The sequence below is a fragment of the Ornithodoros turicata genome, unplaced genomic scaffold, assembly GCF_037126465.1.
Source record: "Ornithodoros turicata isolate Travis unplaced genomic scaffold, ASM3712646v1 ctg00001043.1, whole genome shotgun sequence".
Lineage (NCBI taxonomy): Eukaryota > Metazoa > Arthropoda > Arachnida > Ixodida > Argasidae > Ornithodoros > Ornithodoros turicata.
Window position 1 is genome coordinate 195098 of NW_026999444.1, and position 26410 is coordinate 221507.

Sequence of the window (26410 nt, forward strand, 5' to 3'; positions counted from 1 at the left end):
ATGCGTCTTGCAACTTCTGATAATTGTTGTTGCACGTATTCTTTGCACTGTCTAGTAATCCCGTAGGACAGATGGCACCTGAAAACAACAGATATGATTTCGTTACATCGATGTTTTCGCCGCAGATGTTTTCGCATCGATGTTTTCGCTACGGAATCTATGTGGAATGGTACGATGACCGAAGAATACCAATGGGCAGTCCTGGGAAGTAATCTAATCAGAAATCACTAGTTTTTTTTTCTTTCTTTATCATGGGGCTCCAAGATCCTTGCGGCTTTATATGGACAAATCAGACAAAATAAATCAGAGGCAACAGTACAGCAAAGCAACAACACGGGAACGCAGCAGAATAAACGTGACGCGGATTGGCAGCACTACAATCGAATGATGCATGATTTACAACTGAGGTGATGGATGAAGGTAAATAATTCCATAGTCTAATGACGTGTGGAAAGAAGGAAAAGTGAAAAGAGCTTCTATGGGAAATGTACGGTTCATATTTGTGAGCAGCAGGAGCAGCATCGTCAATGAGTTTTTCCATCTCCAGATATACTCACATGACTCGGTACCGAGCAAAACCTCAACTCAACATCTGGCTATTTTACTGGCCACACGTTCGGCTCTCAGCACCAGAAAGCTTTTCTTGGTCCGTAGATTGCATGTTTTTGGAGGCAGACACAGGGAGCCAATGTTGTATAAATAACCGTGCAGTTAATGAGGTGTTGCAATAATAATCAATAATAAATACAGATAATAATTATAAGTGAATAATACTAATAACAATACACTGCAATACTTGATTTCCATAATCGCCACACAAATTTCAGCACTGAAGACTGACATTGCCCGGAATGGGATATGATCGCAGACATGTCTCAATTACCATTGCACATGTTACTCCTCCTTGTGTTCTTGACGCGTGCTGCATGTTCTTTCAATCTCTGACTTAAAGCTGCATGCTCCTTGCTTTGAAGCAGTGTCATGGTTTCTGTATTTTGACATATTAAACGGCATATTACGAGAAAGACTCTCTTCGCCTGAGCTGAATAGATTGTTTTCTCTGGAGAATTTCCGAATTTTCGAGAATTCCCGACATAACTACTACAATGTAACTACACACGTGCTCACCCAGCACCTTGACCTGCTCCCAAGGAGTCCCATTGAGTTGCAAGAGGTGTATCGAAAAAGTATGATGTTCTCCCTGAATGATTTGTACCCTGTACTACTCTTTTCTCGAAGGTGAATTAGAATTCATCGACGAAACAAAATTTTCCCAATATGCCTTGTTAGCTTAGTGACGCGTCCACCTGGCTTTTGCACACGATTTTTAAAGGAAACCAGGTTTTGTGGAGTTGGATACCTACGGAAGAGATTTCCGAGATCGGTTCTGTTCCCTCGTGGAGACAACCAGAGCGTCTTTACGGTGGACTCGGTAACTGTCTTTATGATTGTTTTTGTAATAAAGTCATTCGCCTCATTAACACTCATATCATCATTGGACGATGGCAGACGAACAGCTTTCGTTTGAAAGGAGTTACAGTCCAATGTAGAGTGCGCGTCGTTAAATTATCTGTTACCTGATACAACTTTAAAACCACAGAAAGTAATCGCAACCCCGAAGATTCTGATCTGTTCATGTACTGGATTCTTATTATTATTACCGGACCATTGCACTGAAGTGGACTCTTATATTTATAGTGGCAATGCCCCCATACACTTGATGGGTTGCACAGCGTGAAGTCAACACAACAGACTAATTGATTGGCACTCTTCACAGTACCCTGTCAAGGCAAATTTTAATTGCAACTGCCTCAAGGGGTGGCTTCAGTAGATGTATTACAGCAATTGTTTTAGATTTAAGCATTGTAACACCACTAGGTGGATATGTTTCCATCTGCACGATCTTTTTGGAACAGGTTATAACACCAGAGTGAGTGTGTTTGTTGAGGATTCAGGTACGTTTCTTGTAACACAAAAGAGGAATCTGCCATACCTGTCTGAAGTTATCATTTATGTCATAAAGAGCCCTCGACAATTCCACTATTTGGACAAAGTTGGTTTATTATTACGCCGATTATTATATCGACGAGGATCGACATAGTGCATAAAAAAGAGATGAAGTGTGCAATACGGGTCTGTGTTAATGAGAAGAGTGTGCTGTTCAGAGAGAATATTTCTTTTTGGGGGTTGTTATTTGCTGCTTCTGAGGCTTTCTGTTTTTTGAGCAGTTTCGAGTTTCCAGGCGGTATATCAGGGAACGCGCCACTCCCCGATAGATTACCCATGGTCTGCCTTTTGACTAGGCGCTCGTGCTTGTGATTCAGCTTTACGAGCTCGCCTGCCATCTCACTCCATCGAGGTAACGTCAGCAGGTGGTGCCTGTGAGAATGACACCACCGAAGAGGCTTGTGCAACAGCAGGCACTTCTGCAGGAGAAGCTGGCGTTTGAGGAAGAGGTGAGTGTTTTGTGCTTTGCATTATCCTGTTTGTCTGTGTTGAGCAAGAGATAATTCTGGGTTTCTGGGAAGTAGGGCTGCAAAGGATTTCTGGAGCTGGTACGAAGACAGCTTTTCTTCGCTTCTGGATCGCTTAGTCTCTGTGTAGCCTTGACGTGCGTCACCTCTTTCTCGAACTTCCGTTTTGGACAAGACTTAAGAGTACGAAGAGTGATCACCTTCGCAGTTGACGCAGTTATCTGGCCCTCCCCAAGCAGCACACAATATTGGGCCCATATTGGTTGGTCATCGGCTATACGGGTCCAATATGGGACCCGTTACGTCGAGGTTTTCAGCATATGAGCTCAAACTGGGCAATATGGGGCCCATATTGCCCAGTTTGAGCCACTATTGGGAAAATCCTGGCAATATTGGCCCCATATTGCACGTGTAAACCACGTATTGGCTGAAAATGCAAAAAATGGTACGTTCCCGCGTTGCACAAACGCCCAAGCAGCACGACAAGATTGGACGTTGAAGTGTATGAAATGCCCAATTCAATACGTCGTTACATCCAACAACTTCCCGCAGATCATAGACATTCTTGAAAACAATCAACATACGGGGCAATCCCATTGTACCATTCCCTAGAACTTGACAACTCAACTTTCCATTTTCTGGAAGCAGGCGAAATCTTGCTTCGCATGCCAATGCCAATTGGTCCAACCGACTGAGAGTAAGCGTGGCCGTTTCTAAAAGCTAAATCACGCGTCATACAACTAATGCGCGACAGTCGGATCGGACGTTTCATACGGGCTAAAATGTCACTGGCTCTAATGATAATGGAATTGTGGCTAGGTCAAGTAAAAAACACAATGTTTGATAGAAAGGGATGGATCTTAGGGATGGAAGTTAGGTGCTTTCAAGTTACTGCACGCTGTGTGAGTTGCTGAGGCGTATGTCCGTCACCGTCACGAAAGTGTACTCCTTCGTACTCTCGGAGCTGGTTGGAAATTCTTGGTTCATGGACTATCGCGATTCCAATGAAGGCTCCTGAGGGTTGTTTGGCATTATTGGCAGTTCCGTGGGACTGCCTGCCTAGCACTAGTCCATCCTGCTCTTCATTTTTAGGACGATACTTTTTTCTAAATGTGATGTGCGCAAGCTTTCGGGCGTTCTGGGGCGATGCTGTGTTGTTTTTATAATTGTATGCAACGTGGTTCAATGAGATCTGCAGAAATGAAAAAGCAAAAAGGAGAGAGAAGAAATATCAGTGCTCAATATTAAAACGGATAATGCTTTATTATTACACGGACTCCCCTTTGGCGTTGCCACATAAGTATTTCCAATTTTGGCGCAAAATGGGCTGGCCAATATGGGCAGCCCATATTGGTACAATATGGGGTCTGGTTGCACTCCCCATATTGGTCCAATATTAGCAGTCCATACTGGACCAATATTGGAAATCTTGGCAGCCCATATCGGTCCAATATTGGAGCAATATTGGCGTGCTGCTCGGGTCCACACTCTTTGAAATCATGGCCCTGCTTCGTGCATATAGCACAGCATGCAGATCCCTACAAGCATGGGATGGGTGGCCGAAGCTATAGGAATTGGAACACCCGAGCGAGTTTAGCACATAAGGGCGTAGATCGGTACAGATATAGTCTACCTTCACTTTATCTGGAAAAGTGTGGCTATTGAAATTGAGAACGGGGTCTCTATTGGTGACAATGATTACTTTTGCATATTTTAATTTATCTTTTAGGTTCGCCAAAATTTCCTCAACAGAGATATCGATGATTTCCGGAATAGCTCTTACCACACAAACGATGCCGTGAGGCAGGGATGTTTCTAATCATTAGTTCTTTGGTTTCGAGGATGTGGTCGCTGCACACCCCCTCATGCACATTTGATCAATATGCCCCTGAACGATGTTTCTTAATTTCTGTAATATCTGGCGAAAGATATGACACTGCATTCTGGAGAAACAACGACGGCATCCTTCCAGAGGTGTGTGACAACTGTACAGTATCAGGTATTCCTGTTAAAGAGGTTGGTATTCATAGTTGTCGGGATAGCTGGTCCCGGAACATTTATTGTGTCTGATCAAAGCATAAGAATTTTTACCCATTTCAGGTTTACCTAATGAGTCTTCCGATTGGTCACCCACACTTCATAGTCACACAGGGAGACGCTGCCAGAGTTATGATCAACCCCGATTGAAAAAAAAAAAACAATTATTCTGGCATTTGTGGTGTTCCTAGACTCTTTATGGTGTTTGTAAAGTGCACATCAAAACTGTCTGGTGCGACACCAGGCGATTCTGGTGATGTGAGGTTCTCCTGATGTGCACACTTACTGGCATGCTGTTTTTGATGTCCACATCAGACTGGCCAGCAGTGACACCAGAATGCTTCTGGTGCCCTCTAGTATGCTTCATGAACGAACCACAGTGACATAGTATTTTAATCTAACCGTTAGCGCCGCAATACCAAACTCACGTGAAGGTCGACATGGCGTGCCAGACGCCGCATATTAGTGCACTAACCAGATAACATCACACCTGCTCTGTTTACAAGTGCGATGTTATCTGGTGAGTGCGCTAATATGTGCCATGATCGAGCTCACCAATACGTGATGTCGACCTTCATGTGATTTCTTAGCTGGGCCTGAACTCACGCCGTATCAGAAGATTGTGATCATGAGTTTCAAGACCCGAAATGCCAAGCTATGCCAGACATACAGGCCACAGGGTGATGGTCCTATTGAAAGAAACAGACTGACCAACCAAAACCCCCTTCACCCCATCAAAAAAACCACCGCCACCGTTCAAGGCTTCTACCCTTCGCCTCACGTTCTCTCGGCAAAGTACGTATAAGACCTTGGGACTAGGGGGATAGGGTCCGCAATGGCGCCACTCAGCAAGAATCGGCGAATATTAATGCCCTGCTGACAAGGGATAAAGTAACATGTATATCTTATTACACAGTCTATGCCCCTTTTATACCATGTGTAAGGCACATATCATAGATGGAAAAGCTCTTATTCTAGCTGAGGGTATAGTACGGACTTCTGTGTACGTGATGTGTATAGTTTCAGTATTTTATAAATTTTCACTTATATAGGACGTCTTCTACCACATGATTTTTATAGAGAGACATAATCGCAGTTAAACAGAGTTAGATGATAAATACAGATGTCAATAGCAGCATCTTAATGAGAATGGTTAGTGACTGATGGTAGCACGTTATCTGTGCGAAATTGTCAAATTTAGGCAACATCTCTCTCAAGGTAGCCTCACCGGTGAAGGCGGCTCCGCGATTGTCGAAGCCGCAGCATACCATATCAGTATCCATTACCCATCCTATGCTAGAGCTACCCGTCCTTGGAATATAGCTAATTGCTTTTTGTGTTTTCACTCAATCAAATCCTTTATTGTTCGCAGGCCAATACTACTACGAGCGGTAGTGCTGCCCGGATAGTTTTTGGTAGAAGCTTTCCCACATGTTTTTTTTACGTGTGGTGTAATGTGCACAAACTTTTTCGCTGCAGTTCACACACATGCTTGGTGGCTATGCCAACATATTTGACGTGAAATGGCCTTCGAATCTGACCGACACAGGGTCAAAATGAAAACGTCTATATAGTCTAGTCTTTGTAGGTCCGGAATTCCGTGACATCGGAGATGCAAGACTGCTGTCGTTCAATTGGATATATAGTCAACTCGGTCACACGAGCATGAATTCACGTCGCAGTAATTCCTGTCTATTTGTTTAGAGCTTGTGGAGATCAATCGCCTTAAGTAAGAATGGACTGTAGACAATACGGGCAAGTGGCCTCTAGACGATATTTCTTTGCGAAGTATTAAAATAAGTGTGCAAAAAGGTTAACAATTCAAAATATCAGCCGCAGCCCACGCCAGAGCGAGCCCGAAATACGGACGGTGCATATCACTGGAAAGAGTAGCCGATGCGCTCTACACCCGCATGGTAATCTCCAGCGCCGAGCAAGCGAGACCGTTTCGGGTGCGTCTCAAAGTTGAGGCGACGTGCTCGATAAACGACGCCGCATCCACCTCAATGGATGGACGCCTATACATTGACATTCACTTTTGCTTTGACGTTATTTGACGTTCAACCAATAGCCAGGTGTGTTATTCGGCCAGGTGTACTGCGTGCAGCACAGTGTATGCTACTACTGCACGAGAAATTGATAACAGTACGTTCTCCATAGATGTCTATTGATTTTCGCGATTTCTGGTGGGAGCCTAGCTTACGTTAGGTCAGAGTTCGGGGTAACTCGTTACTGTTCCTTCTAAGTTCCTTTTTTTGGTAACTTGTAACTTAACTCGGTACTTTTGCGCCGTGGTAACTTTCAGGGGAACTCGTTCCTTTTTAGGGTAACTTTGCAGGAGTAAGTTAAGTTAAGTTCCAAGTTACTTTTAGCTCGCTTTTCATTCACGTCCACATATTTTCTTGCTTTCTCTCCGGTTCTTTCATGACATTCTTTGCCATAAAACGTGATATTCAATCAATGACTATTTTATTCAGGAAGTAAGAACCGCTGCCATTGAAATGAAGCTGAACCCCCTGTGCGCACCGCTCCCTGTGAGAACCGCTCCCTGTGCGCACACAGGGAGTAAGATGCAAAGTGTTCGAATAGACCTGAACCAGAGACGTCATCATGACATTGGTAGACAAACTAAAACCGAAACAAACCGGGAGGAGAGGGCTGGGTTCCACGAACGGGCACTTGTTCGCTGCCTCCCATTGAAAGAAAAGCAGGACCGAGGGTCGCGGCCCCTTAAGGGACCATATCGTAATCCCCTCAAGAACGTGGCTTTCGGGTGCGACCTTGTTCCCCTCTAGCTTCGAGCGTAGTTCAATTCTACCAAATTTGTGGTGCTGTCGAACACTATGACGTCATTTGTTTACACAGGGAGAGGTCTATTGTTGGACATAAACGAAAACAATCTAAGCGTGTTGCACCCCTCCGCAGGCAACTCAAGGTCTAACTCAACTGCCCACGCGCGTTGCACCTGCGTAATGCTATTTTGTGTCCGAAGTAACTTGGAAGTAACCCGTTTTTTTTAAGTAACTCCGTTACTGTGAGTTACACCCAGTTATTAACTTATTATATTATATTATATTATATATTATAAATTATTAACTTAGTTACATTTTTCACACGATAACTTAACTTGTAACGAGTTCTCTTTGCCGGGTAACTTCTCAATCTATGCGTTAGGTTATGTTAGATAATTGAAAAAATCGCACAGATTCCAACGCTTGCAAACGCAGATTCCAAACACATCAGGGAGCTTCGTACATCGGACGCCCTCTATGTGAAAGCAAGCTGGAAGCTGTCGTGGTCAAGAACAACAACGTCCCAAAGAACACACACGGTCCTCAGGATGTCCCCACGGTGTCATCGTGTCCTCGTCCTTCAAGGTGTATACCCAGAACGTCCTGAGGATGACACTCACGGACTGTCCGGGAAGAGTCATTCAGGTACGTCCTGTGCCCGTCACTGTGGGTAGCTAGCGGGACGAGAAATATTATTTTGTTTTTACTGCTTTTTGTTTTTACTGTATTTTGTTTTTACTTTACCTGCTCAAACTCCCTGGACACATTTGTTTGGTTTTTATGCCGATCTTTGGACCGGATTGACATTTTTCTGAAACAAAGGGTGGTCCAGCGTAAAATTATCTGCCTCCAAAAAGGATCACTGTCTACGATACATGGAGCATTTCTCGTGGTAAGGACAGAAATGCGCGATTCTGTCGCACTGTTTTTGACTTTCAAAAGTCCTACCTGAATGTCTCAAAACAAAAGGAGTAATAAACATAGACTTTGCAGTGATTCAGAGCTCATACTTCAATCAATTCCTCACTTGGCGTATTTTTTCTTTGCGTAATCGAAAGAAACGTGTACAGCTCACCCTTCGTTTTGTGTGGCAGGCGAGGATCGACGTAACCCTCGCAGGGAGGGTCGCGTAAAAAGCAACAAATAGTATCTGTTTTCGCTTCGGAAGAGAATTCTAGTACCTTTCGGAGTGGTTTTTCTATGTCTTTTATATTTCTCTGTTTCTTTTTGAAATCGCTGCGCTTATTGTCCGCTATGGAATGCGCTAGGAACAAACAGCCAGACTTTATGGCGGCAGTTAACCAATATGCATGGAATCCGTATGCAAGTGTTTTCTGTGCATGTGCAATAAAAAACGTTGATATCGGTTGAATGTGCCAGCACATAAAAAATAAAAGAAAAATAGAAAGAATGGTTCATCCTAGAAGTGCTCTGGCGCTGTTCTAAAGTTGTCCTCACGTAGCGTCTGTGGATGCTCTGAGGATACCGTGGGGATGCTATATTAGTGTCAAAATGACATGTTGAGGATGATTTGAGGATCAGATTCACCCTCCTGGGGATGTCAACCCCGTCCATGCATGATGCTCTTAGGATATCCCTGCGATGACACTATGTTGTCAAGGTGATACCCGCCACTACAAAGGAATAAGGGGCTTGGCTCATCATAGTTTCGGAATGGGTATCACAAAGCCCTTCTGATCTGCTAAATGGTCAGTTTTAGTACATTGGATGAACTCTACCAAAAAGATACGCGCGAGAAGTAACATCCCCATTTCTGCCTTGGACTCGACTGTCTTTTCGCAGAACACATGGCGCTGGAGGAAGGGTACACGTACTAGTGAGGGAGGCAGGTGTTCCTAAGGATGGTGTATGTGGGTTCTCAGTCGAGGGATTTCAGAATGACTTGTGTCATCATTTTAGAACGGTGTGTGATTTTCTGTAACCAGAGCCTTAAGGGAACTGTATCGGGTTCCGGGAGACCGTGCTAGAAAATACACGAGTCCTTCACGAAATTATGTGCTTGCTATGAAATAGATTTTTATTTCCGTGACTAGCGGAGCTGATAGAAGGAAGTGTTCCGTTGTGAGGCAAGTGTGAAGGTCCAGAAGTTAACTCTGTTTACACAGTAATTTTCATTTACAGAAATTATTCTGTTGCTCGCCGATATCTGAGATGTGCCTGTGAGATATCAGAGATGTGCCTGTGAGATGTGAGATATCAGAGATCTGAGATGTTTACTGAGATGTGCCGGTTTTTGAAAGAGGGGACGTCCAAATGGCTTTGTGTTTATAGCTTAGAGAGCGGACACACAGATACGCACAGATACCCACAACCCCCTAACAACGCACAAACATCTAGAAGACATCCCCTTCCTAAAATTTTGTGGGGTTACCCAATATATCTTCAAAGAGCATAAAAATACATGGAAGCAGTGACGTCGCACCCCCTCCAGAGTCCAATACACCCCCATGCACAAAATTTAGGGTAAACCAGTGATGTTGTTACTTAACTTCTCTAGAAATGACGTCAAGCACTGTACTAAAGCCAGCGTGCTATTGATCCAAAAGGTGTGTCGTGTCATATCAACGGACACTTCCACGAGAAGATAAATGCTGGAGCTTCCTGGTTGCGTAGTATTGCCAAGCGATCTGTCTGTTGCGGTGGCGAAAGCCATGTTCCAGGGCAGCGTCCATGGCTAACCGCACACGGAAATGTGCCAATCCTTGACTTAAAGCGTCTAAGGAAAGCACTAAGCGAGAAAGCACTAAGCGAGAACGCACAGCCGGCACCGCGATCCGAATCTCGGTCAGATTCCAGTTTCGGCGTGTAAAAGCGTTCGTCTTTTCCACGGAGCCAGGAGAACTGGAGATGTCAGTGAGACACGAAAACGAAAAGAAAGAAGGACAGAAAGAACATGACACGTATTTGTGCTAGTCTCACAGTGAATAGCTCTTGTAATTTCCTTGTAATTTCCTCTAATTCTTGTAATAATTATTTTTTTAATCCTATGTTATATGACTGCATACTGCAACAAGAGAGACTGATCAATATGCTTGTTACCTGTTAGGATTTCATTTTGTGTCGTAACGTTTTTTGTTAGGAAACCTGTTTAAATGACCAAGTGCGTGTTTAATACGCACATGTTGGCCGATGTCGCTGTCTTCACTACAACCGTTATTGTGTGGGTTACTGTTTAGAAAAATGCTGTTAAGCGAATTGAGGCTCTGACGTTGGCAACAGTGAAAGGTCAATGGACAGAACACAAAACAAGCTGTGCAAGATGGGGCTGATTTTGGTAGCAAGCACAATGAAAAGAGTGTATTTAGCGGATAAGTTTGAACGCTATGTTTAAGTTTAGTTAAGTTTGAACGCTCACGTGCCTTATTGGGTTTTATATTGACGCATTCAGTTTGTGCAGCATGATCTGACCCAGCAGGGAAACGTCATCTTCTGTTTGGCCTTCTTGTGGCGCTTCTCCAAACACAAGCTGCACCGCTGATCAGGCCCTGCCGATAAGCGTTGCGTGTCGAAGGAGTAATCTCCCTCACAAATTTCATGCCACCCCCTCAATTCCCTGCGCTAACGATACGGTTCTTTGAATTCGGTCGATTGTCAGTGCCATCATGTTGAATAATTGTTCCGATAATGCTGGTCACACTACCACCTTAGTTGTGATCAACATTACTAATTAACTAAATATTAATATTAAATAATATTTAATATTAATACTAATATTAAATAATATAATAATATTTAATAAATATTAAAAGATATAAAAAATGTAGCAATCCTTAAAACGACAACGGAAGACAGCAGAGGCTATAACCAGTTAGAACACACTCCTCCTGAGATGTGGTGACCTTTGCCACCGACGTAATAAGAGCTACTGTTCTCCGAACACATGTAGGATGCATTATGCGCCAGCGCCCTTCCTGTGGTTATACTCACACATCGAGTTCGATGCTGCACATTGGTCTCTCATTTCACTCTGCATCTTTGCAACATAATTTTGAAGAGGTTGTTCACCACAACCTTTTGGTTTTAATTGGTCTGGAACACAATTCTTCTTGTAGTCCAACATGCTGCAAAAGATAGCATACGAATATCTGTTACATGACCCGGACCTTCTCGTGGCTAATAAATTATACTATTACTATTTGCACTAATTACAAACCAGATCTGGATTGTAAGACAGACAACACGTGGCATTGAAGCACAACCCTGCAGGGAATACAAGACGTGACCACATTGAATTCTTCCCTCAATTTTAATTAGATTCAATAAGAAATGGGACTGCCAATTCGTCCAACGTGTCCAGGACGACCATTTACCAGTGACTGAATTGGACGTTTGCAGTGAAGCTGCCTTCGCGAAACCGGGTTCCGCCGCGTTGTGTGGCGAAGACCGCATCCACGGAATAAGGAAGCGAATGGATGAATTGATTTAATGGGTGCCAATGAGAAAGGCTGATTTGCAATTGATTTAATGAGATTCAACATTTTATGTATCACAGACTCCGCCAATACAAGGAATGAGAAGTCACTTGAAAGAATTGTTCTAATTGGCATCAATGAGAAACTGCTTTCCAGTTGATTTAACGAGATCAACCATGCTGCTTGGCATGTTGGTAATACAATAAGTGAGACGCCAGTTGTTGGAGGAATGGGCGTAATAGTGACCGACGGTACATGCTCACTCTAAAATTAACTAATGATATGATTAGGAAGAAAGCTGTACGTCCGCGCAGAAAATGAACTAAGTCGAGGGACTGGTCTTATTCGGACAAATGAAATTCCAGAATACGCATTGTATCGAAAAATATGTCACTTAAGGAAATGAAAATTGAATGAAAATGTGTAATTAATATATATTCCAAATATAACAAATCAAATAGCCGTTGCCCAATGTCGCGGAGGCTGACCGCTGGGGCCTAGGCCAAGGAGGGCGCGTTGTAACACGTTTTCAACGCCGCACCACATAGTGATTCGTCCGCCTTGAAAATTGTTGAATTGTTTTGGAATGTTTCTTCAAAAGTACATGTGCCGTGGTAACTTCGTACTACTGCTCTTACTTGAAACTATTGTTTTTGCATTCCGTGTAACATTCAACAGGGCTTAAAGGGACGGTCTCGTACCCACTGCCCCTTTCATAAACTGTACCATTCGATTGCCCTTTGTTGAAAATGGAGTGCTGCTAATTTACCCGACAAAACACGCCACAGTGATTCAATAACCGAATTCAATTGATAAAGATTGCAGAGCATGTCGCGATCTGTGTTAGAAAAAAATAAGAGCGACCACGTCGCCCTGCGGGTAAGTCCGTGATAGGATACATAAATCGTCTGCTTTTGCGCGCGCTAGTGTATAGGCTTGAGCAGACGACTTTGAGAAGTTACTGGGCACCGCGGCAACTCTCGTACATTTTGTTTCAGTTCTCAGGTGAAAAACGCACAGTCCAAGATGTGGCAAGCATGGTGGTTTAGAACAACTATGTTAACCCTCAGAGACAAGTTCAAAGTCGCAGGACACCCTCATCCACAATCACAAATCTGACGTCGCCGGCCATCGGCGTGAGCGGTCGCATTACAGCTCCGACCAAAAATATATTACGCGCGCTTCCATTACACTCCGTTGTACACTGATCGTGCTTCGAAATGAAGTGTCGCTGACGACGTACATGGAGAAGGAATGCGTGTTTATTTAAAAACCGCATTAAATACTCGCGGAAAGGAAACACATGACTTAGCTTCCACGTATCCGATTATGCACCACATTATCGGGGACCCCACAGTCAATGCTCGGACTACATTCTGCGCTCGCGGAGGTATATGCCTGAGTGTCCGCATTTCGAGAGCAAAGGGGATGACTCAACCCAATGCTTCTGTAAGTTACAATTACCATGACAACGACGACGTACCCGCACGCCGACGTCATACATCAGAGGCCTTTGCCAAGCTCTGATAGAGCTTTTTGTCTCTGGCTCCGCCACGTTTGTGGAAATAAATACTATAGCCATTAGCCACTACTAGTGAATAGCCATTTGATTCAGCCACGCAATGTCGAATCAGGAAGGGAAGTACAAGTGAGAGCGTTCGATGACAGCAGCAAGCTTTTTCACCACTGGGCACGGGTGAGGCTAGGCATTTCTGACGCAGAGGTAGTAACTGACGCTTTGGTTATACAGGACGGAGAGTATGCCGTCCTACTCTCCCGCCCTGACATGAAGAGATAAAGACTAAACATTTACTGGGACGATACCGTCTCCGTGGATAATGAGAGACCCACATGTATGGTCACCACCCCAGTCCCAGCAATACGCACACAGGAGGACGTTGCTACCTATTTCCCAGAGATCCTCCCTGTTTCAGGGTACCCAGGAACAACCACTGCGCTTCAAGTACCTTTCCGGCTCGCCGATGAAGCACCGGTTCGTCGCAAACCCTATAACATGAGCCGTGAAAAGAAAGACTGAGCTACAAGAGATGCTAGCTGCTGATATCATTCGCCCATCAACGTCCACCTTTGCATCCCCTATCACCATAGCGCCCAAGGCAGACGGCTCCTTTCGCTTGTGCACCGATTACAGAATCGTCAACAGGCAAACTGAGATCTTTCCGTTCCCTATGCCTCGTATCGATGATATCATTAACGATACAGGTGGTAGCACAGTCTTCTCTACCCTCGACCTCTGCAAAGGCTTCTGGCAGGTGCCACTGACGGAAGAAACCAAGCGTTACACTGCCTTCGTTACCCCTTTCCACTTGTATGAATACAATAGACTTCCGTTTGGGTGGAAGAATTCGCCCGCGTGGTTTCAAAAATTGATGACGTCCGTACTCGAGCCTTACATCGGACACTTTGTTCATATGTATATCGACGACATACTAGTGTATTCTCGATCGATGGATGAGCACAGCAGGCATCTCCAACAGGTACTCCAGAGACGAGAAGCGAACCTCACGATCAATCTAAAGAAGAGTGACTTCTTCAAGTCCAGTGTCGTTTTCCTGGGCAGGCTGTTCGACGGACAGACTAAGAGCACGAAACAAGAGTCCGTAGAAAAAATTCGTCGGCTACGAAAACCGACTGACACGCATTCGTTAAGAGTGTTCCTCGGCCTCGCCGGTCACTTCCGAGCATTTATCCAGGACTATGCCAAACGAACGCGTTGTCTGAACGTACTGCTGCAAAAGGGTACCACCTTTCTTTGGACAGAAGAGTGCGAGGCTGCCTACCAGGACATGGTAGAGACCATATCCTCGAACCCTGTGCTCTCTATTCCAGACTTTCGGCTGCCCTTTGAGCTCTGTACTGACGCGTCCCATTATGGCACGGAGGCCGTGCTCTATCAACGGAACGTTTCCAAGGACCGAGCACAGCAGCTCAGCGTGGTAGGATACCATTCTTATCCCTTCAACGAAACAGAGCTAAACTATCCGACCACGGAGAAAGAGTTATTCGCAGTGGTTCAAGCCCTCCGCTACTTCCGGACGTTCTTAGAAGAGAGGAAGTTTTCCCTATTCACCGACCACCAACCGATCACCCATATTATCTCGTCCGCAGACCTAAAAGGTCGACTTGCTAGGTGGGTCTGCGAGCTCCAACATTTCGAGATGGAGGTCTACTATAAGCCCGGCAGAACTCTACTTGATGCGGACGCGCTGTCCCGATTGGGAATCGAGCAGCACACCGTGGCAGCGCTTAACGACATGACCCTTTGGGAGGGCACGGAACAACTGAAGTTTGTTAATGGAAGATTTGAGGTTCCGCAGACACTACGGCAAAAAGTCCCTCGATTATACCACGAAAGCCCCCATTCTGGAGGTGCACACGTACCGTAGCCACACGCCCTGGTGGTGAAGACGCTAATAGTGTTATTGCAATGTTAGAGCGCCGAATGTTTATGAACACAAAAGTCATTATATGTGACAATGGACCTGCCTTTACTAGCCGACGTCGTTCAACATGGGCTCAAGAAAGGGGAATCAAAATCAAGCTCACGGCGCCGTACCACCCTGCAGCAAACGGCCTGGCCGAACGCGCCATCCGCGACATTAAACAGTTCAACGGCCTCTACCCCGACTGCCCGGTGGATGGCGTCTGTGCCTCGAGGCGGCCACACGCCACCGCAACCGTTCCCACAACACGTGAATCGGCTGCTCCCCGCATTATGCTTTCACTAACAAACCACCAGTTGTGGTGGCTGACAAGGAGCTCGGAATAGCTGACGCACTTCAGTTGAAAGCAGCAAGGAACACATCCGTGCAAGAAGAGAAGTACAGGAGACGGATGAAGCACTACTTCGACCGTCGGCACAGTGCCAGTGTCCCTGACATTCAAATAGGTGACCTTGTGTTATCAGTCTTACATGGTTCTGTTCCTGTTGTCCAGACAGCCCATAAGCAGGGCATACTTAAAACTATTGGGTACACACACACACCAACGGACAGTTTAGACTTGCCACTATTGCCAATGTGTTTAGATACCATCCCAGGAGGGATGAACCCGTGACCCCCCGGCCCATGTAGCCAGCCGGAAGAGACGAGGAAGAGGAGGAGTAGGTAGAATAGAATAAAGAAGAAGGTTCTGAGACAAGAACTGTTACATTTATTATTATTATTATTATTATTATTATTATTATTATTATTATTATTATTATTATTATTATTATTATTATTATTATTATGTTATGTTATGTTTCGCCTAAACTGTATATGTATGTATATATATATGTGTGTGTATATATTTGTAAATACTGCATTGTCTGCGTGCGCCAACACCAAGGCTTCGGCTGTTCTTGGGCACATTAATAAAGGTATTATTATTATTATTATTATTATTATTATTATTATTGGCAGTCAGCGGCAACACTGACTGTTTTCACGTACAACGTCTGTTTTGCTATACAGGTAATATTACTTGATCCTCTACTCTGTCTGCCGCCGCTGACTGCACAACAATGTCCAATTGCCTAGTTTGTGATAGGAATTTGCCTAGCGATGTGAATTCCATTCAGTGTTCTACCTGCAACTATGGCTATCACCTTGGGTCACAATGCGCTGGGGTGGCGGAAAAAACGTACAGATCTATGAGTCCCACAAAAAAAAAAAAAAAACGACTGGCAATGTAAAACCTGTCGTGCTGCTGAAGTGCGGTCAATTCCAAACAGAGAGACCACGGATGCGGAGGGCACGACCCTTGCTAAGGTGCTAAATGAGTTAACCTCCTTGAAAGAAAGCATTAACTGTCTTCTTAGGCACGAACCTCTTACTCGATGACTTTGCTGATTTAATTTACTCTTCCTTCGAAAAGAATATGTTTGTCACATGTTTATTACTTGACCTCGCTAAAGCTTTTGATACGGTATCCCACTCTATCCTCCTACAAAAAGTCGAAGCTTACGGTTTCCGTGGTCGAATATTTCAGTGGCTTGAAAATTTTTTAAAAGACAGACCGCAGTACGTGTTGGTCTGTGGAGAACATAGTACAACCTTACCGGTCAATAGTGGTGTCCCTCAAGGGTCTGTGCTTGCTCCCTTATTATTCAACCTCTATATTAATGATCTCGCGACCGTAATCACAGGTTGCCGACTCTATCAATACGCAGACGACACCGTACTGGCATCAGTACATGTGGACCACGCTACCGGCGTTAGCCTACTGCAAAAAGACACCTGCGCTGTTTGGGACTGGTTCTCGAAAAACCAAATCGGCATTAACCGGGAAAAGACTCAACTGATCGTGTTCCATAACCCTTTGAAACGATTGCCAGCTCTGATCCCTCTAACTTTACATAGCTCACATTGTATCAGATGCGAATGCGATCGATTAGCTTACAGTGACGCCGTGAAATACTTAGGCATCACCTTTAACTCGGACATGTCGTGGAACCAACATTTGGCCTACGTATGTGCAAGGTTAAGACAGGTGCCCTGCGTTCTATACCGTTTACGCTATATCACTCCGCAGAAGATCAGAAGAACGGTCTTGGACAGCCTGGGCTATAGTGTTCTGCGCTACGGCATCACTCTTTTCAGCCATTCTAGCGAGACGTGGAAATCTAAAATTAACTCTATTCTTCGTAACTGCTTAAAAAAATATTGTGCGGGCTTCGGATTCCGTAGCCTCTTCCGACATCTTTGCAACGGCTAGACTTCCCTGTCCCAATAATCTTTTTGTCTATTCGGTAGCTTTGAAGTATTTCTGGATGGACCAATTTAAGATACCTGTAGTTCGAACCAGGCAACGCAGGATCGAACCGGTCCGTTTCTTCACACCGACCACTGTCACACGATATGGAACTTATTGTAGAAACTACTATGTGCCAGCAGTCTTTAACCGCCTCCCAAGTGAAATACTGCATATAAATTCGAAACGTCAGCTAAAGCAATCATTGAGGGATTTATTCTATAAACATCACCTTGACACCATATCACTCGGTGCACCCCGTTAAGTGTCCCCTACGGAATGCTCTCTAAAAACAAGAATTGAACTGTTCGTAAACTGAACTGTCTACCTACTTGGAATGTAACCACCAGTCAGTTCCCATTACGTGCCATGCTCTTGCCAAGCTAATCTTACTAGGCATTACGTATTATATATCAACCATGCTTCCAATGTATGTTTAACCTTATAAACACAAGTAGTGTTTGTCGCTGCTGCCGGGCCCCGCGTAACAAGACGTCGGGCTTAGGCGGACCCGTCTGATTTGTATTGTCCACTCTCAGTTTAATAAAGGTTTGATTTGATTTGATTTGATTATAATAATAATACGTGACGTATGCATTAGAGAAGCACGGCTTTCGTCGTCTGCTATTGCGCCACGTTTCGACAAATTCCTCGAAAACGACTTGGTTATTCCAAATGAAACTTTGGCAGTTGTATGTGTACAATACTCGTGAAGCTAGTTTTGGCGAAGTTTCGGAATCGCCCCGGCGGTTGTACGAGACCGTCCCTTTAAGAGGAAGCGTTTCTGCAAGTCGCCGACGTATTCATCAGTCTGTTACCAAATGTCGAAGCGTGAGAATGTGCGTGATGAATGTCAAGCAATTGGCGCTTTTGGGGATTTTATTTTCAGGTTTTTTTTTTCGTTTTTAAGGTATATGTAGTCGATGTGTCAGACATTTTCGTTTTTCCTACGTTTTTACCGATGCTTTTAGCTTGTAAGCAGCTAGCCTGTATGAGCGTGTGCGATTCCTGCGATGGAAATAAAATGGATGCTGCAAGAGTGCTGATGCGAGCGACATGGTTTGGATGAAACGTAGAGATGGTGTTGAAGGACGATAGGACGCTAGGCAGACAACCGGTTTGTATGCTTCGTGTGCTGCATATTGCGAGTTAATGCACACACTTCCGTCTATACCCGGTGTGTGACTCATATGGTCGCAGAGTTGCATCGTTGCACATGCAACCGTGCGACCTGCCGGTTTTGGAAGTTTTTTTAAGTCTGGAATCGCTTTGGAAGACGCGAGGAGGCATTGCATTGCATTGCAACTTTAGAAATTGCATTCGTAAAAAACAATGAAAATTAAATACAAAGGGAACGCATGCCATAACAGATTCCGCGCTTAATGCGCGGCCGCCTCAAAAAGCCGCATCCCATGTCACTTGCCTAACTCCAGCGCTATCCATGGCGCTGCGATCGAGAAAAGCGACTATTCATCCATCCATCCACAAGGCATGCGGAGGCTAGCGGATTCTTTCCTCTCCGCAGACGCAACCGTAATGTCTCAGCTGGACCCGACAGCTAGGGTGCTTTGTGAAATGACGCGAAGTTTTCGCGTTAATGTTTCTCCAAACCAAACACCACAGCGCGTTGTCCTCTCTAGCAGTACATCGTAATTCCTTGCAGTACTGCCAGTGGCTTATGAGGAACCCCAGGCAGCTTAAAGTATCATTATCGACAGGTGTCTGAACCTAAAACAACAAAGTATTTGCCCTGCACGGGGTGCGCAGGGGAAACGTCACGGGGGGGGGGGGGGGTGTCAAGCATTCTGCTGAGTCCTGCTCCTACATTTGGCCCATATAAGCAAACCATTCAGCAAAATTTAAAATTGTACACGCATTTTCTTATTTATCATGATGCCGCTGTAAAACCGCCGGACGCACACGACGAAGAGCTTACCAGCACAGTCGTTTGTCGTTGCCGGACATCAGGCCTCTAGAAATGATGCCGTGTTCCTGTTCGTATTTCCTCAAGCACACATCTTCCGCATCTGATATTGCTTTTTGATTGCACTCCAAGCCTGAAAACGAACAGTATGATATATTTGGGTACTCATAATACAAAGCATGAGTCCGCCTTTGATAACTTGCCCAGGGAATATCCCCTGTTCCCAGCTTGACTTCTTCCCCATAGATATATCAGTGGTAAAAACCAGTGGCGGATCAAACCGCTTATATTTTGCGGCCCTCGTTAAACGCCAAACGAAACAACGAGAAAAATAACGCAATAAGATGACGTTGCATCACGTTGCGTGCACCAGTCGGCGTCCTGCTGGGGGTTAGAGTTAGGCGGACGGCGCTGGTTTTTGGGGTAGTCTCCCCACGGCTGTGACACATTGAGACATTGCTTGCGTTGTCAAAGGCAGGATGAACGTACCGTTGACATCGTGCAACTCTCACCGAACTTGCCAGTCGGGGCATCCGTGCACAATTGGCATTCGCCGGGCGGTCATGAAAGTGCCAGTAAGTATACCCTCCGAGCATGTTTACGAAATATTAACCATGCTGCCAGCACAAACAGCTCTCGTGGTCGCCTCAGAGGAAGGAAACGAAGCTCTGTACATCTACACCGGTAAATCACCTTTCAGTGATTGTGTTGTTACGTTACGTTTAGTTAGCGTTTAACACGCTTATCGCTCCTGTGCAGGTTTTGAAGCAGTTTTTTTTTCTGTGGTAGACAAAAGGTCTAAGGCCTTACAATGTATGGGCCTGTTGCTCTGGGCCAGGTGGCGCGAGTGAGCAGCAGCATCAGCGCCCCAAATCATGCAACACTCCCCAGTTTAGCAGACGACGCGGCACTTTCAAGTACACGGTTTCGAGTTGTTCGCGCTTTTCAAGAAGCAGCGCTTTTTCTGTTATTTCCTACAGGCTTTGTAGCTTCCTTGGCACCATACCGTTTGACACACCATGCAAAACCCGCTGATGGAACTCATTACTGTTGGGATCCGCGGCCGTTTGGGCCCGAAATGGCGCTGTGCAAACTTCACTGCAACAGCCCTATTGGCAAAACATGATTGAACTAGAAAAGGTCTTTTCGGGAAACGGGCGCGTAAAATTCAGTGTTTTTCTTTAATTATGTCTAAACGTTTGTCTGTTTCAACGGATACGTGTAGGAGACAAATATAATGGTAGATAAAATATAATATAAATGATAAAATGAAAGAGCATTAAAATATGGAAATAAATGATACCAAATGTAGCAGTGGGGACACCTACAACCAGCGAAATCACGTGTCGAATTCCGAACAAAATTCCACTAGAGAGCATATTCGCCACTTTCTATATCACAGAGCGCACCAAAATTTGCGATTGTCCTGCTGGCCTGGATGCATACTAAAGGATGCATACTAAAAATTTCGCAAGAATATCTTCTAAAACTGGGGAGATATCGCTTCCAAAAACGGCAAAAAGTGAACCACTCGAATTCAAGGTCAGATTTTCTCGATTTTTTTGCACAAAACTATTCGGTAGAAACCGTTCGGTTACTGTTTATCGTCATGTATGATGAACTCCTAAATATATAAAAAAAATCTGGTGGTCAATGGGACCTGGGGAACACTCATCCGAATATTTCGGGGAACGAAATTCGAACCAAATTTCGAATCATTCGTAGCAGCAGGCGTTCATTTTTGACCACTTCAAACAGCGACCTTGTCAGATCATATCTATGCGACATAATTCAGGTCTCAATAATAAATTAGAAACAGAGGCATATTAACACGATAAAAATGACGGCGCTTGTATGTAGAAGATTGTGGAGATGTGAACGAGAGAGGGTCACCAATTATTCGAGTAACTGCAGAAATCCTTGAAAGTCTGCGCTGGTTTTTTTCACAAACCTGGGCGCAGAGAGACTCTTATGCAAAATATAGATGCCTCTTATTGGGATCTCGAATAATGTGGAAATCACCCGCGAGCTTTCATTTTACTGCAGGATATTTTGGCGATTTAACGGATGTGTCCTTAATATCTTGCCATCCTATCTGTATAATAGCGTTGATAACTGTGCTCTTATTTAATTCTGTTGTTTATGAGGTACTGTGCGATATTATGTACACTGCAGCCCACTATAGAGTGAGAATGGACGGGCATCATACCCACATTGGTTTTACCATCTTAATCCTTCTCCCTCAACTTCAATTGAACAAGTCCTTGCATGTTCAAGTGACTCATCCACTACAGTGTCCTACCGGTTCATCAGAAATTTGTGTTCCTGGTAGAGTACTGTTACGTGCTGTAAAAATACTTTGTCGAATCGGCAAGGCAACAGCATGTTTAGGTATATTTTTCAGCTTAATGTGTGTTGCTGTTGTATCTAATTTGCCATCTGGGCAATGCATTTCGATACAAGCATATCAAATGGAACACTGTTATTCTGCATTGCACATGTTTCCACCAAGATCACCTGCAAGAACCGCACGGGCATGTTGTGAAAATGCAACAACCTGCCTCTTCAGAAATACACCAGCAGGCCTCATACGTGCCAAAAGTATTGGTGCTGTACATGATCTTTGTGTGCCTTGGGTCAATAAAGATGTACTGAATTTGCTTTCCACACAGGTGAGTGAAGTGTGGTGATTGGAGGCATATCGTTTATTTGAAATAGCGTATGCTGACTGAAGCCAATAGAGGGCTCAGCGCATAACACAGGGGACGTACAGGAGAGGCGGCGCATAGAGCACGTGACGTATAACGTGGAGGATTATATAAGCCGTGGCGGTTAACCCCCTGTGGCGGATATATCCGGTCATGAAGTAAGAGTTTTAAATATGCAAAATAACGGCGCTTATTTATCCCCGTTATGTTTAGCGGCGCGGCGCTGAAGCTGCTTAACACAGTTTTTCTTTTTTTTTTTTTCACTGGTCTCACGTCTTATAATATTTATGCACGTGCAAAAGAGGAATATGAAATGAAATAAAGTGAAACTGAGTTAGTCCTTTGTGGAGGAATGCAAGACAGCACAATTGGTCCCAGTCATCATACGAATTTACATCCGGAAACGATAACACAACTTACAACATAAATTGCTTATAGCATAATATTATTTATAAATAATAATTGCCCAATTTTGCGGTGTAAAATGAGAACTGAAACCACGCCACTCTCGTGCGCAAAACCTGCGACGGGTATTCACACGTCAGAGGGTCACGTGTTCTTTATATCGAATAAGCTGATTGAACTAAAGGCTGATCTGTTGACCTAATATGCCGCTTTCCGGCCCAGATAAGGAGAACAGCTCCCATGGCATTGTGGGTACTATGTTGGCATTCCATGCCAGGACTGGGAGGTGAACCGGGTTCGAATCCGAATGCCGGCTGTCCTGTCTGGGTGTTTTCGGCGTGTTTTCCTCAGTCGCTTTAAGACATATGTCGCCACAGTTCCCTGTGAAGTCCGCAAAGGGCGCTCGATCCCCACAGTGATGTTCCCGCCTGAATGTGACTACGATAAGCATCCCATACCTACCACTACCACCACCAGATAAGGTGAACGTCATGTCGTCTCTTCGCTCGAGAAGTGCGTAGTTCCGGTGTCTGCTGATTACGTGTGGCGATCAATATGTGGCGATTTCAACCTCAAAGTAGTGCTTGTTTCAGCTTTTTTGATAAGACAAGGGTCAATAAATAATGATTGCCGTTGATTCCGCTGTCTCGCATTTTCTCGGAAACAGTCAATACCGTACCATATTGACTTCCAGGTAATTCGGACGTCCAGTAGTTACAAGTACTTTTCCGCTGAGTGTCCGTCTGGCTGCCAAAATGGCATTGCTGCTCCCAGTTTCTTTTGTTTTATCTTAGAGCGCCCTGTGGATTGTTTTAGTTATTTATCTATTATTGGTATAGTTCTAGATGAAAATGCGGGTAACAGGTCTTCCAGCGCACGCATTGCGCGGACGGCCTCAACCATGCCTGTGCCAGTCGTCTATTATGCTCGAACATGATGGAAAATAATTGTGACGTAAAGCTCGGAATAATAATTATTATTAGTTTCAAGGGTGTGGTCATTGGCATCGACGTCTAGATCGTGATAATGCTTGAGGTGCAGTGCCTCTTTTCGTTTTTTTTTCGTTGTTGGGATTATGCCTGTGTCCTTTACCTCCCTGCTTTTCACAATTGTATTCAATTAAAAGGATTGCAGCTCTTCTTGATTTTAGGTTTTTTTACGATACTCTATGATGAAACATCTTTTCTTTTTCTGCATATCCCTGTGTACTAGTGGTACACCTAACTCCGCGCAGCTGCGATCTTTTACAATAGAATTGAAAATGAAACATAACAGAGGGGGAAAAGTTTGAGAGAGAAAAAGCGAGACACCGATAATACATTCTTTTTTTCTTTCTCATTTTTATTTCGTGTTTGTACACTAATCTCTTTTCGATTTTCGTTTTCTCTTTTGACATACTGGTATATATGTCTTTCCGGCCCTCCTCGATTTCAGCTACTGTCACAAGTTAACTGAATTCAAAGAAAATCGCGCAATTCTCTTCCAGTCGCTCAGGAATGTACGGCTGTATCATGGCACTTTCAACGTTTTGCGAATTTCGTGGCACTATATGACGTGACAGGCAACAAAGTGAACGGCACGGCTGGTTCTAGTTAGATAAGCGAGTAGAAAGTTACCTTCTGCCTTGATTATGCGCACCTGTATGCAGCTTGATTATGTACAGGGCGGTATTTCATTGCTTAGACTTTTGCAACAAGAAAAAGAAAAACTGAGAGAAACAGCGATGATATCTTGCACACATGGTACTTGGTTCTTGGTCCTACATTTTTTGGGCAAAACGCGAGTTGTTTAACGTATCTTCAAACAAACACTTACTTTGAAACAGAAATCGGTAAAACAGCTTTATTTTGGGATGATAAATGGGGAGTATCATCGCGAGGGGCGATACTCTACGCCATTAATGGTGGTGATGTGCGGAACGAAGAAATCGCTAAAGCTTGCTATGGAAATGAGTCGAAACAAAATCCCCAAACCTCTTGAGCACAAAAAGAGCGACGCTTACTCCACGTCAAAGGACCACGTGGTTTCGAGCAATGAGGCTCATCGCAGTACAGGCTGTTCAGATAGATCGGCCCCGTTTCTGGCCCATATAAGCTACCGACAGCCAAGGTCTTCTCGTTTCGGCGCTCGAGAACTGTGTATACTTCTAATTTCGACTCATTTGCACGGAAGACACTTGCGATTTATTTCTCGAGACTGCTCGTCTTCGGATTTTAGAAAACGGGTTAGGATTTAAATAACGACTGGCTCAAAATCTGCTATTTTAACTAACAAATAAACAAATAATTTTAGGGAATTAGTCGTTCAATGTTGTGTCGTAAACGATGACAGTTATCTTATGTGTAACTTGTATATTTTATGTTGGGTTATTTCAGGAATTTGAATAACCCACCATCGACAGATACGCCTGGTTGCCCAGCGTTGTAGCACGAAAATACCGGAAAAGTATTTGCGGTACTTTTATTTCGTAGAGGTAAGGTCTCGAATTTCTGTGCAGTCATTTCTGCTTTGCAGAATATGGTCAAGGCGTTTTTGTCATGGTCGGAGTGGTACAGTTGTATACATTGTCTGCTTATCCGGAACGCTGTCTCGTTCTTTTTTTTCTCATGTTCTCGTGTGTTTACTGAGGCCTTTTGAGTGGAATAATAGTCCAACATTCTGGGTGTTACGAGAGGTTCATTCACGAGTTGTATTTAGGTACTAATTGAGACAACTATTTCATAAACTGTTGAATCTTACGTAAAGAGTGAAGCTGTGAAGGTTGAATGTTGCTCTGAATTCGGCGCAAAGTACCTACCTGTCGTTGTTACCCGCAGTGAGTGTCTTGTTGTTGAACATGGTGGTATGAATGGCCTTAGGCTGGTCACACCACCAGCTTTATTAGGATAAATATTACAGAATAAATGAATTAAAAGTAGACTTCAAATTTTTCGATTATTATTGGGACGATAATGGCCGCAGGGGCAGGAGCGCTTGTGAAATATGGCAACTTTATCGCTAGATTTAGAAACACAATTGTTGACAAAAGCCATGTAAGATGTTTTATGTCCCTGGCATTCTTTTTTACTTGATACTCACAGACTGGCTTCGATGTTCCACAGTCGGCGGTGATGTCCTTAAAGAAATGCTCAAGAAGAAACGTCTCGTCGCATCTTTGTCTTTCGAGTATTTCCGGAACACAAGTCCTGCTGTATTCGATCACACTGGAAGAGATAAGACGTATACCAGAATCTCCTAAATTGCAGGGACATTTTGACGCCATCTCGTAACATCCCTTGATTGAGTCATGCAGAATAAGCAGCACAGTGAACTGCGCAGGAGAGATGGAACAGTTTTTCCCGGCACTCGAATCGGCAAGCTACGTCGAACGTAAACCGAAATAATTCGGAAACAGTCAATTTGCGTGAGAAATAGCATGCCGCCCTTACTGGCCGACTTTTTCTGACAAAATAATACATACTCCCCTCCCCACCACTGCCCTGTTCATACAGCGGACCCACATCAGTAGCCGCGTTTATATAAACTTGACAGAGCGGCTTCAGATTGCTGCCAATTCGAGGTGAACTGGACCCGACACTGCTTCCATGAAGTCACTCAAATGGGAGCCGGTCACAGTGAATGCGTTTTCCAGTTTCTCTTTCTGGACCTGGCCTGGTGCTGGCCTGCACTGACCGTATGGCTGTCTCGGATGCAGCGATAGGATGGACTCGGTCGCAGTGTTCGCTCGATCAGAATTCGGCCGAGCGCATTTACATGCACTTTGGTGATCGCGTCGAACGAGTCAACCCACCCCCGCTGTCGAGTTGACGCTGCTCGACTCTGCGTGGCTTCAGCTTGACTCAACGTCGTCTACATGAGCGAATTGAACTCGACGCCTCAATCC

The 26410-nt window shown here is 44.4% G+C and overlaps 1 long non-coding RNA gene across 1 annotated transcript; it reads right to left on the bottom strand.

The window, feature by feature from the left end:
- Nucleotides 1-11307: 11307 nt before the first annotated feature.
- LOC135376126 (uncharacterized) lies at nt 11308-25714 on the bottom strand. The gene is made up of 3 exons (XR_010417551.1): nt 25606-25714; nt 19427-19547; nt 11308-11385 (listed from the first exon to the last, which is right to left on the bottom strand). It is a non-coding gene; the product is annotated as an uncharacterized LOC135376126 (long non-coding RNA).
- Between the last annotated feature and the right edge of the window lie 696 nt (nt 25715-26410).